Here is a 22,476-nt window from a genome sequence, read left to right on the forward strand (position 1 = left end):
GGACCAGGGTGTCGAAGTATTTGACGGATTTGCTAATGAAACTTTCAAGCTTCATGCCATGTTATTTTGCACCATCAATGACTTTCCGGCATATGGTAACTTATCAGGTTATAGTGTTAAGGGTCACAAAGCGTGTCCAATATGCGAAGAAGACACTGCTTCTCAACAATTGAAACATGGAAGGAAAACAGTATATCTTCGGCATCGGAGGTTTCTTAAAAGTCATCATCCTTACCGGAGGTTGAAAAAAGCCTTTAATGGACACCAAGAGGGTAGTGGTCCACCAACTCCATTAACCGGTGTTGAGGTTTACGAAAAGGTAAATAACATAGACCACACCTTTGGTAAGTAAAAAAAAAAGTCATCTGTGACAAATATTTGGAAGAAGAAATCAATCTTCTTTGATCTTCCGTACTGGTCGAGGTTAGAAGTTAGACATTGTATAGATGTAATGCATGTTGAGAAGAATGTGTGTGATAGCTTAATTGGTACACTTCTTAACATTAATGGGAAGACGAAGGATGGTCTAAATGCTCGTTTAGATTTGATTGAGATGAACATACGCGACGAGTTGGCACCCATAGAAATGGGTAAGCGTACATATTTGCCCCCAGCCTGTTACACAATGTCAAAAGATGAAAAAATTAGTTTTTGTCAATGTCTAAAAGGTGTGAAAGTGCCACAAAGACATTCCTCAAATGTGAAGAGCCTAGTGTCAATGCAAGATTTGAAGTTAATTGGGTTGAAGTCTCATGATTGTCACATCTTGATGCAACAGTTGTTGCCGGTAGCTATCCGTGGGATCTTACCAAAAAATGTTAGACATACCATAACCCGTTTGTGCTCATTCTTCTCTTCCATCTGTTGTAAAGTCATTGATCCCTCAAAACTAGATGAACTTCAAAATGAAATTGTTGTTATCTTGTGTGAATTGGAGATGTTTTTACCTCCGTCTTTTTTGACATCATGGTTCATCTAGTTGTGCATATGGTAAGAGAGGTTAGATTGTGTGGACCAGTGTACTTAAGATGGATGTATCCTGTTGAGCGGTATATGAAAATTTTGAAAGGTTATGTGAAAAATCATTATCGTCCAGAGGCTTCAATGATTGAAAGGTACATAGCTGAAGAAAGTATTGAATTTTGTTCAGAGTACATGACAAAAGCAAATCCAATAGGTGTTCCAGCTAATTCATGGCACCACAGGCGTTCTACAAGTAAATGTTTACGTGGTGTGAATATTGTAAGCAAATCTCGATCAGAAGTCTTGCAAGCACATTTGTACATATTGAATAACACAGATGAAGTTGTACCATACATAGAAGCTCATAAAGCCATTGTGAAGGCAAATAACCCAAGACAAGCAGAGAAATGGGTCTTGATGGAACATAATAGAACTTTCATGCCTTGGTTTAAAGACGAGGTGTTCAAGGATTCAACGGCATCAGAGACCTTGACATGGTTGGCTACTGGATTGAAGTTTGATGTCATCTCATGTACAGCATACGAAGTGAATAATTGTATATTTTACACGAAGTCCATGGATGAAAAGAGTACAGTTCAAAATTCTGGTGTTACTCTTGAAGCCGAGTCAATGCAGTTTTCGACTTCGAAAGATACAAATCCAGTACTTGGATCAATGGCATACTATGGGTTTATAGAAGAGATGTGGGAGATTGACTACACTAAGTTTTCCGTTCCAGTTTTCAAGTGTAAATGGGTTGACAATAAAAGTGGGGTTAAAATTGATGATTCAGGATTCACACTAGTGGACTTTCGAAAGATAGGGTATCGAGATGAGCCATTTATAATGGTTCAACAAGCATCTCAAGTTTTCTACGTGAAAGATCCTACGTCAGAACATTGGTATGTCGTTTTACACGGCAAAAAACAAGGGGAGACCATAGATGATATTGAAAATGGTGACCCCTGTTCATTCACACCAAAGATAATTAATAAAGATGACGATGTAGTTGATGATGTACATGCAACCCGTAAAGACCACAGTGAAGGAATTTACATATGAACTTTCAACCTCCATGCAACCTGTAAATAAGCATTTTTTATTTACATTTTTATGTATTATTTTTATAAGATTTTAATTCGATGCAGATTAACTAATGTTTATTACCTAATTTTTTTAACAGAGACATGGATGACGATCAGACCCCAAACAAACCTCGATCCGGACGAGGCAGCAGAGGACCTACTAGATTGAAGCGCCTCGCATTGAGACGAGCTGCTGGTGAGAAGACACGTGTTGACATTGACGTCAACACTGGAGTGGCTTTTGGTCCTAAGGCAAATGAGTTTATGAGCTATCTTGGAGTTGTTTCTCGTGAGAGGCTCTCCATTCTGATTAATTCATGGGATGAGGTGTCAGAGGCCGACCGGAACATGATCTGGGAGGATGTTCTGGTAAGCTTTACATTTTGATATAATGTTTTTTAATATTCATTGATTAATTTTAATTTTCTGATGTTATTTTGCAGGCAAACTTTGAAATTCCTGATGTGGAACCGCTTCGATCAAAGATTATATCCAATATCGGACTCAAATTTCGTACCTTTAAGTCAAGACTGACTTCGAGATACATTTTTGGCGACCTTAAAGACGAAAATCCATGTTTAAAGTACCAACATATTGATGAAGAGACATGGCGTCTTTTTAGAGAAAGCCGTGAAAATGAGGCTTGGATGGTAAGTGAAGTAACTTTTTTGTTTATATAACATTAATAAGTTTATCTTATTTACTTCAGTTTGTTTATTTCAATTATGACAGGATCGTCGGAAGAAAGCTCAAGAGATAGCTTTAAAGAATCTTACCCCGCACGTTATGTCTCGTTTGGGGTATCGAAAACTTGAGCAAACACTGATGGTGGAAAAGGAGAAATCTCAACAGGGGACGTTGTTTGAGAATGTGGAAACAGGGGTCACTTCTCCTCCATCACCACCTTTTCGCCATGTAAAATGGAAGAGGGCCAGAATTAAAAAGTCGGGTGCACCAAGTTCTGAGCAATCCGGGGTTATAATCGAAAAAATTGTAAGTTATTTTTGTTATTTTCATTTTTTTTAAAGCATTAATTATATTAATGATTGAAAATATGATTTTTGTGTACTCTTGCAGAATTCCTTGGAATCCGACGATAAATTTGTTGTTGAAGGTCGTCACGATATCCTGGTTCAAGCAATTGGACGACCTGAACACTCTGGTCGTGTTCGTGCAACTGGACAAGGGGTCGGAATTAAACTTTATTTTGGAGTTTCAGAACGACAGCCATCCTCCTCCTCCTAGAAGGAAACTCAAATGAAGACTAAGTTACGTGAAGAAATAATGGAGGAGATGAGAAAGGAGATTGATTTGATGTGGCTGGAGATGAAAAAGGAGAATGATTGAATGCGACAAGAGTTTCTATCCCAACAAGTTTGTGCTGAGCCGATTGAACCCCTTGTTAGTCCCACTCCCAAGAGCACAAAGGGGAGTTGTGCGGCTCCTCCAACATCAGGGGATGATATCAATGGGCAGACAGAGGATTGTGAGCTACTGGTAGTGGGCGGCAAACTTCCTCGGGTGGTGGCACTTGGAAAAGTCTATAAAAACGCCACCACCTTACATAACGTTCCTCTCTCCCCTGATGTGGCGAAGGTAACAGTTGAAAAAGTACGATTTCCTGATGCTCGTGTTCCACTACCTTCAGATGAGGTAACCACTGTGGCCGATGCATTTCAGACATTCGTTGCCTGGCCCAGAGAGCTCATTCGATCTATGCCCGAACCTCATGTAATAATTTCGTTTCATTATATTATTTTTTATTTATATTTATATATTACATATAATTTAATACAAATGTTGTTTATCTTGTAGAAACCTTTTCAGCCACCAAGTCCGGAAAAGAAGCGTGAGGTTCCAGTTGACGATCCTATAGCTTCCCTACGTCTCATTGCTAGTCAGATTGGCAATGATCCTTTTCCAGTTCCGTGGGATAATACATTTTTTCAAATAAACACTGAACTGCCACTGATGATTTACAACACAGATTTATCAGAATTTATATATGGGAAACAGGAGCTCAATATAAGTATAATTCAATTTTTTATGATGTAAGTATCTTTAACTATTATTCAATTTACTTTATGTTAAATTATTATTGATTATGCTTTAACTAAAAACTTGTAGGTTTTTGCATAGAGTCTGTATCACTGAGGGGAAGGAAAATATGTATGGATTCTTAGATCCTGCATATACTAATCCCGTTGGACCAAACTCAACTGAGACTCAAGCATACATCACTAACACCCTGGAAAAAGAGGGAAAACAAATTTATTTATGCCCTTATATTAATGAGTAAGTTTAATTATATGTCATCAATTATTATTGATCCTGCCGGCAACTCGAACGTGGAGGAATCACTCTGTAGCACACTCTGTCCCGTCTACGCGACTGCGTTTTCTACAGAATCACCCTCAGAACCTTCTCTTGGATCTCCAAACGTGGCCTGCAAAACACACAGACGGCGCCTCTAGCGGCCATTTGCACTCTGACGATCAAGTTAGTCCACAGAACCACCAAATGAGAAAACTAGTAGTGTGTGTGAAAAACTCTTGCTCTCTGTTTTTCGTATCCCCCTTCTCTCCCTGATTCCTTCTTTTTATCTCTCTCTCTCTGTTTTCTGGGCATAACAGAATTCTGTTATGCTTTCCTGGCATGTGTCAGAACCCTGTTATGCTTTTCAGAGACAGTGTACCTGCAGAATCAGAGAGTGTGGGTGTCTGTGCGTGTCCGCGCATCTCTGCGCTGGGCTGCGCCTGTCTGTACCCTTAATGGTACGGAGTGCACTTTTGTCTGGACCGCACCTCTCTCAGATGGTGACACGTGGAGGCCTGCAACTCACATCTAACCACACACGTGTCACTTACTGGAAGGGCTCTAGCGCTTCTCTTTGTGTGCCTAAGTTACGCCCTTGCAGAGTAACTTAGGATATTTCTCTCATTTGGGTAAGTCGCATACTCTTAGGAGAACGTCGGGTGTGGCTGGTCTAGGCACACTCACCAGACGTTGCTCTCTGCGTATACAGCTTACCCTTCACGATGTCACGAACGTAATGGGTTGAGGGAATCACCAATCACTGACTGGTTTACTAGTTCCCTCAGGCCACTCTCGTGCATGATTCCCTGAGGTGTGCTCATGCGAGATCCATGCGTAACGCTCTCGCTAGGAACCTCAGTCCCAGTTTAACTGCGTGTAACACGAGACCCCGATGACAATACACCCGATGACTGATCAGTGTTTATTTGCTTCTCTCGTTCTGCCTTCAGGCGTTAGTCTGAGAACTGGTCTGTTGGTGGCTACTTGGCTACTGACCACCGATCACCATTCTGGATGATCTGTCCCCCGACCTCTGTGCCGCCTGATCCGTCGGTGGTCACTTGGTTACTGACCACCGATCACCGCTCTTGGCGATTGTCTCCCTGACCTCTCTGCCACCTGGTCCACGTGTCACCCTGCGAGTGGTCCACGTGGTTCTCTGCTGCTGACGTCATCGACTACCGATGACCGATCGGATCACAAGCCCCCCAGTCTCGAGTCAAGAACTCGTTCTCAGCGAAGAGACTGAGTGGTCGTGCCCTCAGTCCACGTGGCAAGTGGGGCCGTCTCACGTGCCACCTCACGTGCTGCTTCTTTAACGTTTGGACTTCCTCTCTTAATCTCGCGACACGTGGCCCCATCGACGGCCAGCGCTGTGCGTCGCTAGTGCTTCTCTTATTCAAATTGGCACGCTCCTTTACTGTTCTTTCATCTTCTTCATTCGACTCCCAGACTCTCTGCGAACTTTTCCTCTGCGCACCTTTCTTTCCTCAAATTCTCTGCTGCCAAATCTCTTGCGATCATCCAAAGGTATGGTTTTTCTTCTCCCTGGCCCCTTTTTGGTCATCTTTACCGATTGCATTTATCATTCTGGTTATCATGCATTCATCTTCTCTATTTCCCTCTCTCGAACCCGCGCTAGGGTTTTTTCACGTTCTCACTCTGGCTTCTGCTTCTTCTTCTTCCTCTTTTCACCTGGGCACCTCCTTCTCCTTTCCCCTTTCTGTTTTCACCGAAACATTCATCATTCCCTCTTCTTCCATTCATTTTGACTTTCGTTTTTCCTCCATTTGCAGCTATCTCGCGATGGCTCGCTTGAAACAAACTGCGCACATAGTTGCCTCATCCTCTGGTGCACAGCCTTCCGCGAGTGCGCCAGCTCCACCACCGCCTGTTGCTACTTCCTTCCATGACAACGCCAGGGTCTACGAATGGGCCTCCCTGGCGTTGCTCGCTGAAACCTCCACTCTACTGCCCTAGGTCCACCTCACGTCCTTGCTGAGCCACAATCCTGATGAGCCTTCCTGCGCCATCGACAGGGAGAATGACTTCAATATCCGAATTCGCATTCCTCCTCGAGGAATGCCCATCTGCGCGGATGACAGGGCCACCAATGGGGTGCCCTTCGTCTTCACCTACTCCGCTATCTTCAAGAGGTTGAAGCTGCGCCTCCCTTTCACCTTCTTCGAAAAGGAGCTGATGATGGAGTTAAACGTCGCGCCTTGTCAACTCCATCCAAATGCCTGGGCCTTCATCCGGGCATTTCAGATCCTCTGCAGTCATTTCGGGCACAACGCCTCCGTGGACGTGTTCCTCTACTTCTTCGAAGCGAAGAACCCTGGGGACAGGTCCTGGGTTAGCCTGAACGGGGTTGCTGGGCGGGTGCTCCTGGGCCTGTACCAGCAATCCTTCAAAGAATGGAAGGGCAGATTCTACATGATATCTGCTACCCCTCAAAGTCCAAATCTGCTCGAGGGATACCCCCTCTACTGGGTTCCTGGAGTTGAATTCAAGAAGTCCAGGGACCTCGAAGCTATGGCCCCCTACGAGCGCGAGCTATGTGGGCTGCTCCTGGGGGCCAAGTACAACTTCGCCCACCTCATCAAGGATGAATTTGATGTGGTGGCTCTGAAAAAATATATAGGTAGCTCTTCTTGCACTTCTTAGGATACTTGTCTCTTCTCATGCATGTTTTTATGTGCTTTTTGACTTACTTGCATAACTTGGCCAACTAACCCTTCCTTTTCTCGTCTATGCAGACTCAATGACGGGGAAAGACAGGAGGCTGGCCTTGCTAGAGCTTGCCAAGCGTCGGGGAACCAAGGGCACTGGGTCCTCCTCTTCTACGACTGAGCCCATCGCAGCCCCTCCACTCTCGGTCGCGCCAGCTGAAGGCCCCGAGCTAGGAAAGAAAAGGAAAAGGCTGGTGAAGGCTTCCACTTCACTTGCTGCTGCTGCTACCGTGGCCTCAACTGAAGAGGAGAGCTCTGGCTCCCCTTATACACCGTCAGAGGAAGAAGCCAGCAGTTGAGGGGGCTTCGTCTCTCCAACCTGGAGAGATCGAGGTAGTGGAAGTAGAGGAAGGGTCTCCCCCACCTCCCTGTGCTCAACCTGCCTCAGAGCCCACCGGTCTTCCTTCTCCATGCCAGCAGTTGCCTCCAACTTCTCAACTGCCATCTTCCCCCCCAGCAGGCCCATCACCTGGTCCACCTGCTCATCCTGCTGGGGGTCCACAACCACCACTGCCAATTCCCACCGCCACTGCTGAAGGTGGGGTGTCCAGCTCGCGCCCAAGCACTTCTGGGGCCAACCACGAAAACTTCAGCAGGGTCATCACCCTGGTTCGACAGCTCATAAGCAACCGGGAGCTTGTCGAATGGAATGGTGATGAGGTGGATATGCACTTGGCCAAGCAGGTAGTGCTCTCTCTGGAATTTTCCACCCAGCATCGCAAGCAACTAGCCCTGGAGAAGAGGGTGAAGGATCTGGAGCACGACAAGGAGTCACTGCGAAGTGACTTCGAAGCTGCCCAAGAATCCGTAGAGTTGATGCGGGGCATGGTGGAGAAAGCTAGGAGGGAGTACCTGGCGCAGGTCCAAGAGACCATCAAGACAGAGATCTTGATGGGGCAAGCTGTTAGCTCTTTGGACTGCACGGTGGTGGAGCTGCGGGCCGAGACCTCCTCCCTACGCCAACTGAATTCTCAATTAGTGGGGGAGCTCGAGTCCACCAAAGAAGCAGCTGCTGCTGGGGAGAAGAGACTTGAGGAGGTGGTGGGCAAACTGTCTGAAGCTGCCTCCTCCCTTGCTGCCGTTACCACCGAGAGAGATGCTGCGGAGGCCTCAAAGCAAAAACTGGAGGCGGAGAATGCTGATTTGATGAACGTGGGTGCTGATGCCCTTACTGATGGATTCGAGCTAGCACTCGAGCAAATCAGATGCGTTCTCCCGGACCTGGACCTCTCGCAGTTCAGCATCTATCATGAAGTGGTAGATGGAAAGCTCATCCCTCCTGCCCCTTAATCTTTTCTCTTCTCTGTAAATTTAACTTCTGCACAATTTTTCTTATTACTCCCAAAATTTGTATAAGACTTGACTGTGAATACAAACTCTCAATGCTTCTTTTCTTGCATAAGTTTCTTCCCTTGTATTTTCTTTGAGCTTCACTTATCTTTATGCGCACGACTAACTGTTAGCTAGCTTAGGTTCAGCGCGATCTTGGGCTTTATCTTTCCTTTCGCACATGACTAAGTGTTAACCAGCTTAGGCTTAGCGCGATCTTGAGCTTTGTCTTTCACTTTGCGCACGACTAAGTGTTAACCAGCTTAGGCTTAGCGCGATCTGCTTCTCTTATTCTTTCGCTTCTACTTGATCACGACTGGCTATTCCCTTAGCTTGGTGTTTGACAGTCCTCGTGCGCTGCTTTACACCACTAACCAATCACTGATGACTCATCAGTGATCGTTCCTCGATCTTCACCTAGCTTCTCTGTCGCTCTAGCGCTAAGTGCATAGAGAACCTTGGCATCGATCGCTCGAGGTGATGCCTTGCTTTGGGGAAATAAAAGTGTTTCTCGCTAACCCCTCTTACTTTCCCCAAGGTCATCACCCTTCGGGGCGTTGAGTCGTTCATTCCCTGCCTCACTCCTGGGGTGAGAAGGGTTTCAGACTAAGAGCTTTACTGGGCCAATATTGGTGCATGCCAAGCGGGTAAGGACATTTCGTCAAAACCTTCCCTTTCCCTCCCTTAGTCTTACTAGCACCCCTGGCTTTTCAAACCCTTAACTGCTTGCGCTCACACCTGGGGTGAGGAAGACTTGGATCGGTGCCAGTACTTGCTCCTAGGGCAAGTAGGGCCTAACCAATCACCTGCACTTGCACCTGGGGCAAGGAGGACTTTAACTTTAATACTTGAGCACACTTGATATGCTGGAAATTTTTCTTTAATTGGGTGGCCTCGTTAAAAACCCTCCTTAGGGAAAAGAGTGCCCCCTTGTCTGTTCAACTGTTTCCATCACATACAAAACATGTATCTTTTAGCGCGAGAACGCCATTACTGTACAGTTTTAACTGAAATAAAATTTTAAATGGGTGGCGTTCCACGTTCTGGGGATTGCTCCTCCCTCCAAAGTCTCTAGGCGATAGGCTTCGTTCTCCAATGTCTCCACCACTCTGTACGGGCCTGTCCACTTTGGGGACAACTTGTTCTGCATGTCGTTCTGATGCGCCTTTCTCATCACCAGATCACCTTCCTGGAAGCGCCTGGGCCTCACTTTAGAGTTGTGCCTCCGCTCTACTCTTCTCTTCACAGCTTCAGCACTGACTCTGGTCTCTTCTCGCTCTTCGTCTAGCAGGTCCAGATTCACCTTACGCTCTTCATTGGACTCTTCAGCAACGAAGTTCAAGAATCTGGGGAGCTCTCCTGTATCTCCACAGGAATCATGGCGTCTGTCCCATAGACAAGGCTGAAAGGTGTCTCATGGGTGTTGGACTGTGGGGTGGTGTGATAAGACCATACAATTCTGGGGACCTCCTCTGCCCAGCTTCCTTTGGCCTTGTCTAGTCTTCGCTTCAGCCCCCTGAGCAGTACTCGATTTGCTGACTCCACCTGCCCATTGGTTTGTGGGTGTTCCACTGAAGCGAAAACCTGTTGTATCTTTAACTCTTCACACATCTTCCTCAGCTGATGACTTGTGAACTGGGTGCCATTGTCGGAAACCAGCCTCTTGGATATTCCGAAGCGGCAGACAATGTTCTTCCAGACGAAGTGCTCGACTTTCTGTGCGGTGATGTGTGCGACTGGCTCTGCCTCCACCCACTTGGTGAAATACTCGATGGCCACGATGAGGAACTTCATCTGCCTCACCGCCAGGGGAAAGGGTCCTAGGATGTCAATCCCCCATGTATGGAATGGCCACGGGCTATGGATGGACCTCAACTCCTCAGGGGGTGCCTTGTGCCAGTCTGCATGCAGTTGACACTGTTTGCAACGCTGAGCAAACCTTATGCAGTCTTCCTTCAACTTTGGCCAGTAGTACCCCGCGCGGAGTACTCTACTTGCCAAAGCGCGACCACCTACGTGGCTTCCGCACACCCCCTCGTGCAGCTCAGTCATGAGTCTGGTGCATTGCTCGCCGTGCACACAGATCTGCACAGGGTGAGAAAATCCAAATCTAAAGAGGTTTCCATCTATAAGAGTGAACTTACTTGAACTCCTCTTTATCCTTTTGGCCTCTGCCGCATCGAGCGGGAGTACACCATCTTCTAAGTATAGCTGGTGTACCGCCCTGGTGGTCGGGTGCGATGACGTGGCACCCTGCTACAGTGTAGGCGTGTTGACAAGGCGCCAGGTTGGCAGTTAGGAAGGAAGTCGGGAGGCGCGTGTAGTCGCCGATTGTTAAGTTGGCGTGTTCCGATCTCCAGCTTACCAGAATAGGCGATCGCCAGGTTGAAGATGAAGTCGCCAGATGTAGACTCAGGCGACCAGGCAGTCGGAGATCGCCAGAATAAGCACATCGCCGAAGACGAAGGAGAAGCAGATTATGAAGGCGGCCGGCGAGACCACAGGGAAGGTGTATGAAGGCCCTAACTCGCCAGTTTCAGTAGAGATCGCACTCCTAAGTTAGCTATGCACTGGGCAGTACCATGCATAAGTAACTTAGCCAAAATAAGAGTAGAAGCAGCGCCAGGTCAGGGAGCCTCCAGATGATGGCACGTGTACAGTTGGATGCGAGCCACGTGTCCAAGTCTGTAACTGCCAGGAGAGAGAAAACCACCAGGTATATAAGAGTTCTTAACAGATTTTCTAAGGTACGCGCGTTCAGTTCATACACTTTACGCTTGCGAGTGACAGAGCTGTTTGTGAGAGAGAGTTTGCACGGTTCCAGTTCTTAGTATTTGGTGATACCGTCACTGACTTGAGCGTCGGAGTGCGATCGGCCGCAGCGGCGCCGTGTCGTTTCTTTGCAGGTTCTTGAGATAGATCCAGAGGAGGAACGGAAGTGAGAATCGGCGCGCACGTCGATCCTTTGACGAGGCATTCTCCAGCGCTCCGGTCAACAGGCAGGATCAGCTGGTATGGCGTTATCCAGGTGTCGGGTTCCTTCCCCGCATGGACCTCCATCTACTCATCAGTCTTTGACGGTCCCGATCTCACCCTTGGTGCTCTCAGCGTTTCTTGGGTCAAATGACCGATGACCGATCGTTAGACGCTCCATCGACTTGTATACATGAAGTACCTGGTTGTCTGACACGAACGCGCGCGGCACCTTCAGGGTCTCCTGAATGACGGTCCTCTGCTTCCCCCCTTTGCCTGAGCTGGCCAGCTTGGCAAGCAGGTCTGCCCTGGCATTTTGCTCTCTTGGCACGTGCACTAATTCAAACTCGGCGAAGGACGTCTTCAGGAGCCGCACATACTCCAGGTAGGCTGCCATCTGGGGATCTTTTGCTTGGAACTCCCCTGTAACCTGCTCGGTGACCAGCAAAGAGTCGCTTTTGGCCAGCAGATTTCTTGCTCCCATTTCTCTTGCTAGCAACATTCCTGCGATCAGGGCTTCATACTCCGCCTGATTGTTGCTAGCTTTGAAGGCGAAGCGGAGGGACTGCTCAATCAGTACCCTGTTTGGTCCCTCCAGGATGACTCCCGCGCCGCTCCCCTCCTGATTAGAGGAGCCATCCAACGATAATACCCATCGGAAGTCTAATCCTTCCGCAGGTGTCGCGATCGACGACAGCTCGACGACAAAGTCCGCGAACACCGGCCCCTTGATCGGTCCTCGGGGCTCGTACTGGATGTCAAATTCTGACAATTCCACCGCCCATTTGACCATCCTTCCTGCTACATCAGGTTTCTTCAATACGTTCTGGATAGGCAGATCAGTCATCACCACCACTGTGAAGCTGTGGAAGTAATGCCTGAGTCTTCTGGCTGAAAACACCACCGCCAGAGCAGCCTTCTCGAGGGCCTAGTACCTTGTTTCAGGGCCTTGCAGCGCCTTACTCACAAAGTAAACAGGCCTCTGGGTCTGGTCTTGTTCTTGCACCAGGACTGAGCTGACTGCTCTCTCCGTCACAGCAAAGTATAGACGAAGAGGGATGCCTACCTAAGGTTTCCGCAAGACTGGTGGGCTCGCCAGATACCCCTTTAACTTGATGAAGGCCTCCTCACACTCTTGCGTCCAGAGAAATCTGTTGTTGCGTTTGAGACACTGGAAGTATGGGTGACCTTTCTCCCCTCCAGCGGACATAAACCGGGACAAAGCCGCCAAGCGACCGGTAAGCTGCTGCACTTCCTTCACCGTCGTTGGGCTCCTCATTGCCACGATCGCCGCACACTTCTCTGGGTTAGCTTCGATTCCCCGCTCTGTTAAGAGGAAACCCAAGAACTTCCCAGCCTCCACACCAAAAATGCATTTCTCAGGGTTGAGCTTCAGCCTGTACTTGGCAATGGTGGTGAATAGCTCTTCCAGATCAGCTGCATGATGCTTCTTCTCTTGGGACGTAACCACCATGTCATCTACATAGGCGTGTACGTTCCTTCCCAGCATGGGCGAGAGCACCCTATCCATGAGCCGCTGGTAGGTAGCCCCCGCATTCTTTAACCCAAATGGCATGACCTTGTAGCAATAGCAAGACCGTTCCGTCATAAACGCAGTCTTGCACTCATCCATGGGGTGCATCCTGATCTGGTTGTACCCCGAGAAAGCGTCCAAGAAGCTGAGTAGCTTTCCCCCGGATGCGCTATCAACTAGAGCATCTATACTGGGTAAGGGGTAAGAATCCTTGGGGCACGCCTTGTTGAGGTCAGTGAAGTCCACGCACATTCTCCACTTGTCGCTTGCCTTCTGAACCAGTACCACATTCGCTAGCCACTCGGGGTACTGGATTTCTCTGATGTGCCCTGCGAGGATGACCTTCCTCTTCTCCTCGTTGAATTTCCTTCGCCTCTGTCGCACAGGTCGAACCATAGGGTCCATCGACAGACGATGGCAGAGGAAATCGGGGTCGATTCCTGGCATGTCGGATGCTGACCATGCAAAGGCATTCATGTGCTTCTCAATCACACCCATGATCAGCCTTTGCTCTTCTTCAACGAGGGATCCCCCTAACTTGAACTTTCTTCCCCCGATGTCCACTTCAACCCATCCTTCAGCTGGGTGGGGTCTTCTCTCATTGGCGATGACCGCCCTCGCGATCCCTGACTCGCGAGGAGCGATCGCGTCTCCCTCTTCTTCTTCAACTTGGGCTACCTGGGAGCCCCCTACCGCAGCATCCTCCATCCTCTGAGCGCCCTGTGTCTCCCTGACCACTGGTCGCTCTTCGCGCACGCCTGGTGGTGGTTTCGTGGTGACGTGGCACACACTTCTCTTTTGCTTCAAGCTGTTCTCATAACAGCGTCTTGCCTCAGCCTGATCTGACTTGATGGTTATCACGGTCCCCTCCATCGACGGCAGCTTCAACTTCATGTGCCTCGTCGATGGTATTGCGCCCAATCTATTGAGTGTTGGCCTCCCCAACAAGACGTTGTACGCAGAAGGGGCGTTCACCACCAGGTACTTTATCTTTTCAGTGCGGGCTGTCGCTCCGTCAGTGAACGTTGTCCTCAGCTCGATGTATCCCCGCACCTCTACCTGATCTCCTGCAAAACCGTAGAGACACCCGGTATACGGTCTTAGCTGATCAGGGGACAACTGTAACTTGTTGAATGTTGGCCAGAACATGACGTCTGCCGAGCTTCCTTGATCTACGAGTACTCTATGCACTCGTCTTCCCGCTGTGATGAGAGAAATGACCACAGGGTCGTTGTCGTGCGGGACAATGTCCCGTAGATCAGCTTTCCTGAAGATAATGTCCACTTCAGGGTAGAGACTCTCATTTACCGCATCTACCGCCATCACCGATCGAGCGTATCTCCTTCTCTGTGAAGCTGTGCATCCCCCACCAGATAAGCCTCCTGCGATCGTCTGCACTTCCCCATGCACAGGGACTTCATGCTGCTGTTCTCCAGTCTGGGATCCTGACGCGCGATCACCCTGCGGCTCACGCAGGTAATCTGCTAGAAAACCAGACTTCACCAACTCTGCCAGTTGGTGTCCCAGTGCCAAACAGGAGTGAAGTGTATGGCCAAAGGCCTGGTGAAACTCGCACCATTCATTCTTCTTCCTTCCAAGTACCTTATCTGTCTTCTCTGGTACTCGTAGTCTAGCTGCTACAGCAGGAAGGGCGATGAGATCCGCCAATCCCACCATGAAGTTGTATCTCGGGGGTGCGTTATTCTCCCTTGCACGCCCCCTGCTCTGATCTTTGCCTGGTGCATAGGGACGAGGTTTTTCCCGCACCTTCTTCCCCTCTTTGGCCTCATGCACCCTTGTTTGCTGTGGCTTTCCTTGCCCTCCACGCGGTCTTGGTGGTGCAGCACTTCCCCTCTTCTCAGAAACCTCTGTTTCTGCCACTATGTGCGCCACCGCCCGTCGTCGGATGTCTGCAAAGGTGCTGGGATGACTCCTGATGAGAGACTCGCTGAAGGGGCCAGGCAGCACCCCCTTCTTAAACGTGTGCACCAGCATATCTTCATCTTTGCTGGGCAATCTAACCACTTGTGCCCCAAAGCGGTTGAGGTAGTCTTTCAGCGACTCACCTTGGTATTGACGCACGTCGAACAAGTCGTATGACACCACTGCAAAGGTGCTTTGTTGACGATATATTGCTCAGTGAAGAGCTTTGAAAACTGAGAGAAAGACGTGATATGTCCTTCTGGTAAACTCACGAACCACTCCATGGCGATTCCGCTCAACGTGCTCATGAACATCTTGCAGTACACAGCGTCTGAGCCCCCAAACAACATCATCTGGGTGTGGAACGCCGTCAGATGCGCCTCCGGGACTTCTACCCCCTTGAACGATGCCTTCACCCCCACCAGGTTGGGAGGCACCATGGTTCCCATGATCTCAAGGGAGAATGGCATGGGGAATGCTCTTGGAGGTGAGGGCTGCCTAGACACCCTTTCGTCAACAATGCGTTCCCTCTGCGCCTGCAACGTCCTTCTCAACTCTTCGTTGACGCGATTCAGCTCGTCGTTCCTGCTTTGCGACGCAGCCAACTCCGTCTGCATCCTTTCTTGTTCCACTTTCGACGCTGCGGCGTTATCCTGCAGCGTGCGCACCATTTCCAGGACCTGTGCCATTTCACAGCTCCTTCGTCAGCAGATGGCGCAGGTGATGGTTGTCTGTTTCTAGGCATCTTTCTCTATCAAAGAAACTGATAAAACACTGGTGAGCTTCAAAAACTGTGGTGTATATGGGACAACGATTCACTCGAGCCCCACGGTGGGTGCCAAATGATCCTGCCGGCAACTCGAACGTGGAGGAATCGCTCTGTAGCACACTCTGTCCCGTCTACGCGACTGCGTTTTCTACAGAATCACCCTCAGAACCTTCTCTTGGATCTCCAAACGTGACCTGCAAAACACACAGACGGCGCCTCTAGCGGCCGTTTGCACTCCGACGATCAAGTTAATCCACAGAACCACCAATGAGAAAACTAGTAGTGTGTGTGAAAAACTCTTGCTCTCTGTTTTTCGTATCCCCCTTCTCTCCCTGATTCCTTCTTTTTATCTCTCTCTCTCTCTGTTTTCTGGGCATAACAGAATTCTATTATGCTTTCCTGGCATGTGTCAGAACCCTGTTATGCTTTTCAGAGACAGTGTACCTGCAGAATCAGAGAGTGTGGGTGTCTGTGCGTGTTCGCGCGTCTCTGCGCTGGGCTGCGCCTATCTGTACCCTTAATGGTACGGAGTGCACTTTTGTCTGGACCGCACCCCTCTCAGATGGTGACACGTGGAGGCCCGCAACTCACATCTAACCACACACGTGTCACTTACTGGAAGGGCTCTAGCGCTTCTCTTTGTGTGCCTAAGTTACGCCCTTGCAGAGTAACTTAGGATATTTCTCTCATCTGGGTAAGTCGCATACTCTTAGGAGAACGTCGGGTGTGGCTGGTCTAGGCACACTCACCAGACGTTGCTCTCTGCGTATACAGCTTACCCTTCACGATGTCACGCACGTAATGGGTTGAGGGAATCACCGATCACTGACTGGTTTACTAGTTCCCTCAGGCCACTCTCGTGCATGATTCCCTGAGGTGTGCTCATGCGAGATCCATGCGTAACGCTCTCGCTGGGAACCTCAGTCCCAGTTTAACTGCGTGTAACACGAGACCCCGATGACAATAGACCCGATGACTGATCAGTGTTTATTTGCTTCTCGCGTTCTGCCTTCAGGCGTTAGTCTGAGAACTGGTCTGTTGGTGGCCACTTGGCTACTGACCACCGATCATCATTCTGGATGATCTGTCCCCCGACCTCTCTGTCGCCTGATCCGTCGGTGGTCACTTGGTTACTAACCACCGATCACCGCTCTTGGCGATCGTCTCCCTGACCTCTCTGCCACCTGGTCCACGTGTCACCCTGCGAGTGGTCCACGTGGTTCTCTGCTGCTGACGTCATCGACTACCGATGACCGATCGGATCAATTATTATTTCATGTTTTAAATATTTACTAACTCTTTTCATTGATCATATAAGCATCATTGGCAGTTACTTGTCTTATCAATGGTTGATAAGACTGCTGTGTGGTTCTGTTCCCGACACAAGAAGATTCCCACAAAATTTAAGGATATCATTGATACGTAAGTATAGTATAAACTTAACTTTAAATATGTTACTAATTAACCATCTACTAACGAGGTTTTTTGTATTAACCAGTTCATGGCGTGGATATAACATCCTAAAAGGTCGATCCAATTCAAATAATTTGAACTACATAAGAGTAAAGGTTTGTAATTTTTTTTCTTTCTCTATTATCATTGTTTATCAATATACTGACATATTACTTTTTATTGAATTATAGTGTAATAAACAACCAGGAAGCTATGAGTGTGGCTATTACATTATGCAATGGATAATTACCATTATAAGACTAGGTGTTAAAACTGGTTGGAAAGAGGTACTATATATGTTAAATAATTTTCATAATTCTTGAACATATATATATATATATCTAAATACTAATTTATGTCAACTTTGCAATGCAGTTATTCACAGAAGAAACACCAATGAATGAGGAAGGCATTTCATATGTTAGAGATTCTTGGTCCACACATTTCATTAATTTTTATAACTCTAGCATAGGTAAACAATAGTGGTTTTATTATATGTAATTTGATCACTTGTAAATGTACATTTTGATGATTTCAATTGATTACTATATTTCTGTATTTGTCTGGCTGGGTTTGATCATTGTACCACCCTGGTAGTCGGAAGTGATGACGTGGCATCAAGCTATTGTATAGGCGTGTTGATGGGACGCCTGGCTGGCAGAAGGGAAGGAAGTCGGGGGGCTCGTGTAGTCGCCAGTTATTAAGTTGGCGTGCTCCGATCTCCGGCACACCAGAACCGGCGGTCACCGGGTTGAAGATGAAGTCGCCAGATGCGAACCCAGGTGACCTCGTAGTTAGAGATCGCCGAAACAAGGACATCGCCGAAGATGAAGGCAGATGGTCATTTCCCAGCTGGCCAGAGAACGAGCTCGGGAGATAGCATACTTGAACATACACGGTGAAGCAGGTAGGGCAGATCATGAAGGCGGCCGACGAGACCACAGGGAAGGTGTGTACGAAGGCACCCGAACTCGCCATCCAGAAGAGATCACGCTCCAAGGCAACTATGCACTGAGTAGTATCATGCATAAGTAACTTAGCCAAAGAAGAGTCAGAAGTAGCGCCCAAGTCGAGGATGCTCCAGATGAAGGCACGTGTACAGCTGGATGCGAGCCACGTGTCCAGATGTGTAACTGCCAGGAGAGAGAAAGTATCCAGGTATATAAGAGTTTCCAACGAATTTCTGAGGTACGCACGTGTTTAGATTACTTCTTTACAACTGCGAGAACGAGAGTACACTGAGAGAGAACTGGTTACGGTTCCTTAGAGTTCTTGAGTTTTACTCTTGAGTAATTGGTGGTTGAGTCGCTGACTTGGGCGTTGGAGCGCGATCGGCCGCAGCGACGCCGTTTCGTCTTTTGCAGGTTCTTGAGGTGGATCGCGGTGAAGGACGGAGGCTGACACGGCGCATACGTCGATCCAAGTTTGACGAGGCAAAGCTCCAGCGTTTTGGTCAACAGGCAGGATCAATCATTATGCAGGTTATTCAAATATATGGTTTCTGCACAAAACAAACTGAACTTTAAAAAAAAAAACTCTATTTACAAATACGGTCTTGGTAAATGACCGCATTTGTAAATAGTGATTTATGAATGCGGTTTTTACCAAGACCGCATTCATAAATCCTAATCCCCAAACCCACATCCCTCATTCAGAATTGTACCGTCCTGGTAGTCGGAAGTGATGACGTGGCAGCGAGCTATTATGTAAGCGTGTTGAGCAGGGCCCATGGCTGGCAGAAGGGAAGGAAGTCGGGGGGCTCGTGTGGTCGCCAGTTATTAAGTTGGCGTGCCCCGGTCTCTAGCATACCTAAACCGGCGGTCACTAGGTTTACGATGATGTCGCCGGATGCAAACCCAGGCGACCAAATGATCAGAGATCGCCGAAAGGAGGACATCGCTGAAGATGAAGTTAGATAGTCATTTCCTAGCTAGCCAGAGGATGAGGTCGGGAGACAGCTTACCTGAACATACACGGTGAAGCAAGTAAAGTAGATCATGAAGGCGGTCGGCGAGACCACAGGGAAGGTGTGTACGAAGGCACCCGAACTCGCCACTCAGAAGAGATCACGCTCCAAGGCAGCTATGCACTGAGTTGTGTCATGCATAAGTAACTTAGCCAAAAGCCTGAAGAGTAAGAAGTGGCGCCCAAGTCAAGGATGCTCTAGATGGTGACACGTGTACATCTGGATGCGAGCCACGTGTCCAGATGTGTAACTGTCTGGAGAGAGAAAGTGCGCAGGTATATAAGAGATTCTAACGAACTTCTGAGGTACGCACGTTTAGATTACTTCTTTACGCTTGCGAGTCTTGAGTATGCTGAGAGAGAATTTTGCACGGTCCTTTAGAGTTCTTGAGTTTTCTCTTAGTATTTGGTGGTTCAGTCGCTGACTTGGGCGTCGGAGCGTGATCGGCCGCAGCGGCGCCGTTCTGTCTTTTGCAGGTTCTTGAGGTGAATCACGGTGAAGGACGGAGGCTAACACTGCGCAGAAGTCGATCCAGGTTTGACGAGGCAAGGTTCTTGCGTCCCAGTCAACAGGCAGGATCAAGAATAATATACAAATGCGGTTACTTAAAATAACCGCATTTGTAAATGTGATTTATGAATGTGGTCCTATGACCGCATTTGTAAATGCCAGATTTACGAATGCGTGCTGATCAAATGCAGTTCTATGACCGCATTTGTAAATTTAAAATAGCCGCATTTGTTTTACATTTCTGCACTAGTGCTTGTGCAAATCTATGTTGATGACATCATCTTTGGTGCTACACAAGATATTTTGTGTGAAGAATTTGTGGCTGCTATGAAAGGTGAGTTTGAAATGTCTATGATGGGAGAACTGTCTTTATTTCTTGGATTGCTGGTTAAGAAAACAAAGGATGGAATCTTTCTATGCCATTCAAAGTATTGTAAAGAGATTCTCAAGAAATTTGAAATGGAGAGTTGCAAGGAAGCAAGTACACATATGCCATCAAGCTGCTACATGGATGCAGATGCTGTTGGAAAAGGAGTAGATCAAACAAAATACAGAGGTTTGATTGGCTCTTTGCTCTATCTAACAACAAGTAGACCGGACATTATGTTTGCGGTATGTCTTTGTGCAAGATATCAAGCAAATCCAACGGAATCCCACTTCAAAGCTGCAAAGAGAATTTTGAAATATCTCAAAGGAACATCAACTGTTGGGTTATGGTATCCTTCTCACTCTCCCATTCATTTAATTGGCTATTCAGATTCTGATTTTGCAGGATGCAAGTTAGATAGGAAAAGCACAAGTGGCACTTGCCACCTTCTTGGTTCAAGCCTCATCTCATGGCATAGCAAGAAGCAAGCTTGTGTGGCTCTCTCTACTATTGAGGCTGAATACATAGTTGCTGGAAGCTGTTGTGCACAAATCCTATGGCTCAAACAGCAACTTGCAAACTTTGGATTGCAAATCAACAAGGTCCCTTTGATGTGTGACAATACAAGTTCTATCAATCTTACCAAAAATCAAATTCAGCACCTAAGAACTAAGCATATTGAGATACGCCATCATTTCATCAGGGATCACGTGAGCAATGGGGACTGTGAAGTGAAGTTTATTGAGACAAAGCTACAACTAGCTGATATCTTCACAAAACCACTACCAAAAGAGAGGTTCTTCTTTTTGCGAAAAGAGTTAGGTATCCTTGACCTTCAAAATATTTCCTAAATCTGTTTTAATACCTGTTATAGTCTATTTGTGAAGACAAATAAGGGAAAATTGATTGGTTCTTGTGTATCTTTCTCTGGAATTGTTTAAAACTGTTGAAATCTCTGATATCATAATTGTTTCTGCTTCTGCTGATAGAAACAACCGATTGTTTCGTGTAAACAACTTATTGTTTGTCTGGAATATTGTTTTCAACATGTGAAAATTTAACCTGCTGTTGTAGGAAACATTGATTGTATATATGCTGTTTTTACAGTAACTGCTTCAGATTCAATCAAATTTGTACTGACCAGGTAGTCGAGAGTGATGACGTGGCAGCGAGCGATAATATAGGCGTGTTGAACGGAACACCTGGCTGACAGAAGGGAAGGACATCGGGAAGTCTGTGTAGTCGCCAATCGTTAAGTTGGCGTGCTCCGATCTCTAGCGTATCTAAACCGGCGGTCACCAGGCTTGTGTAGTAGTCGCCGTATGTGAGCTTAGGCGACCAAATGGTCAGAGATCACCGAGAGGGGGACATCGCCGAAAGATCAGGAAAGCTTGTTTAAGGCCTTCAAGGGGCACGAGTACGAAGGATGAAGTTATCAGATGATCATTCCCTAGCCAGAGGTTGAGGCCAGGGAACAGTTTACCAGAACATGCACGATGAGCAAGTAATGCAGATCGTGATAGCGGCAGGCGAGACCACAGAGAAGGTGTGCATGGTGACACCCCGTGCTCGCCATTAGAAGAGATCGCGCTCCAAGGCAGCTATGCACCGAGTTTCTCCTCACCTGAGTAACTTAGTCGAACAGCCTGAAGAGTAGAAATGGCGCTCAAGCATAAGACGTTCCAGATGGTGACACGTGTACAGCTGGATGCGAGCCACGTGTCCAGTGGTGTAACCGTCAGGAGAGAGAAAACGCACAGGTATATAAGGAACTCTTAACAGATTCTGAGGTATGCGCGTTTAGAACAATTCTTTACGCTTTAAGAATACTTGAGTACACTGAGAGAGTTTTTGCACGGTTCCTTGAGTTTTTAGCTTTCTCTCTTAGAGTTTTGGTGATTCCGTCACTGACTTGAGCGTCGGAGCGCGATCGGCCGCACTGGCGCCACTCTGTCTTTTTTAGGTTCTTGAGGAGAATCGAGGTGTGATGGACGGAAGCTAGCGTGGTGCAAAGCCAATCCAGAGGAAGATACCTTTGACGTGGCAAGACTCTTGCGTTCTGGTCAACCGGCAGGATCAAAATCCAACACAATCAACCAGGGATTTGTCTTCATCAAATAGGGGGAGATTGTTGAATCAAGTGTGTTCAAGCTTTGCAGAATCCAACTCGTTTGAGTTTGATGGAAGGCTGGATGTGCTTGTTGTTGCTCAGGTGTTTTAGAATAGGATCTGCGGTAGATTATCTATGTAAATCCACTATTGATTTGTACCGACCAGGTCATCGGGTGTGATGACGTGTCTAGCACGTGACTACGTGGGGCGTGCTCAGCGGAACACGTGGGCAAGAGAAAGATGGATGGTTCAGAGGTGAGCATAGTCGTCGGTTCATAGAACTGGCGTTCTGTAGTGAATATGGTCGGTTGTCGTCGGGTTTATCTGTCATCGACGTGTTTGGCAATGGGAGATCAGGTGGTCTGACGCCGCCGTGAGGAGCACATCGCCGGATTTCCCAGTAAACTCAGTTGAAGCTACTGAAGGCTCAGAAGAGTAAGTTCAA

The sequence above is a fragment of the Phaseolus vulgaris genome, chromosome 8, assembly GCF_000499845.2.
Source record: "Phaseolus vulgaris cultivar G19833 chromosome 8, P. vulgaris v2.0, whole genome shotgun sequence".
Taxonomy (NCBI): Eukaryota; Viridiplantae; Streptophyta; class Magnoliopsida; order Fabales; family Fabaceae; genus Phaseolus; species Phaseolus vulgaris.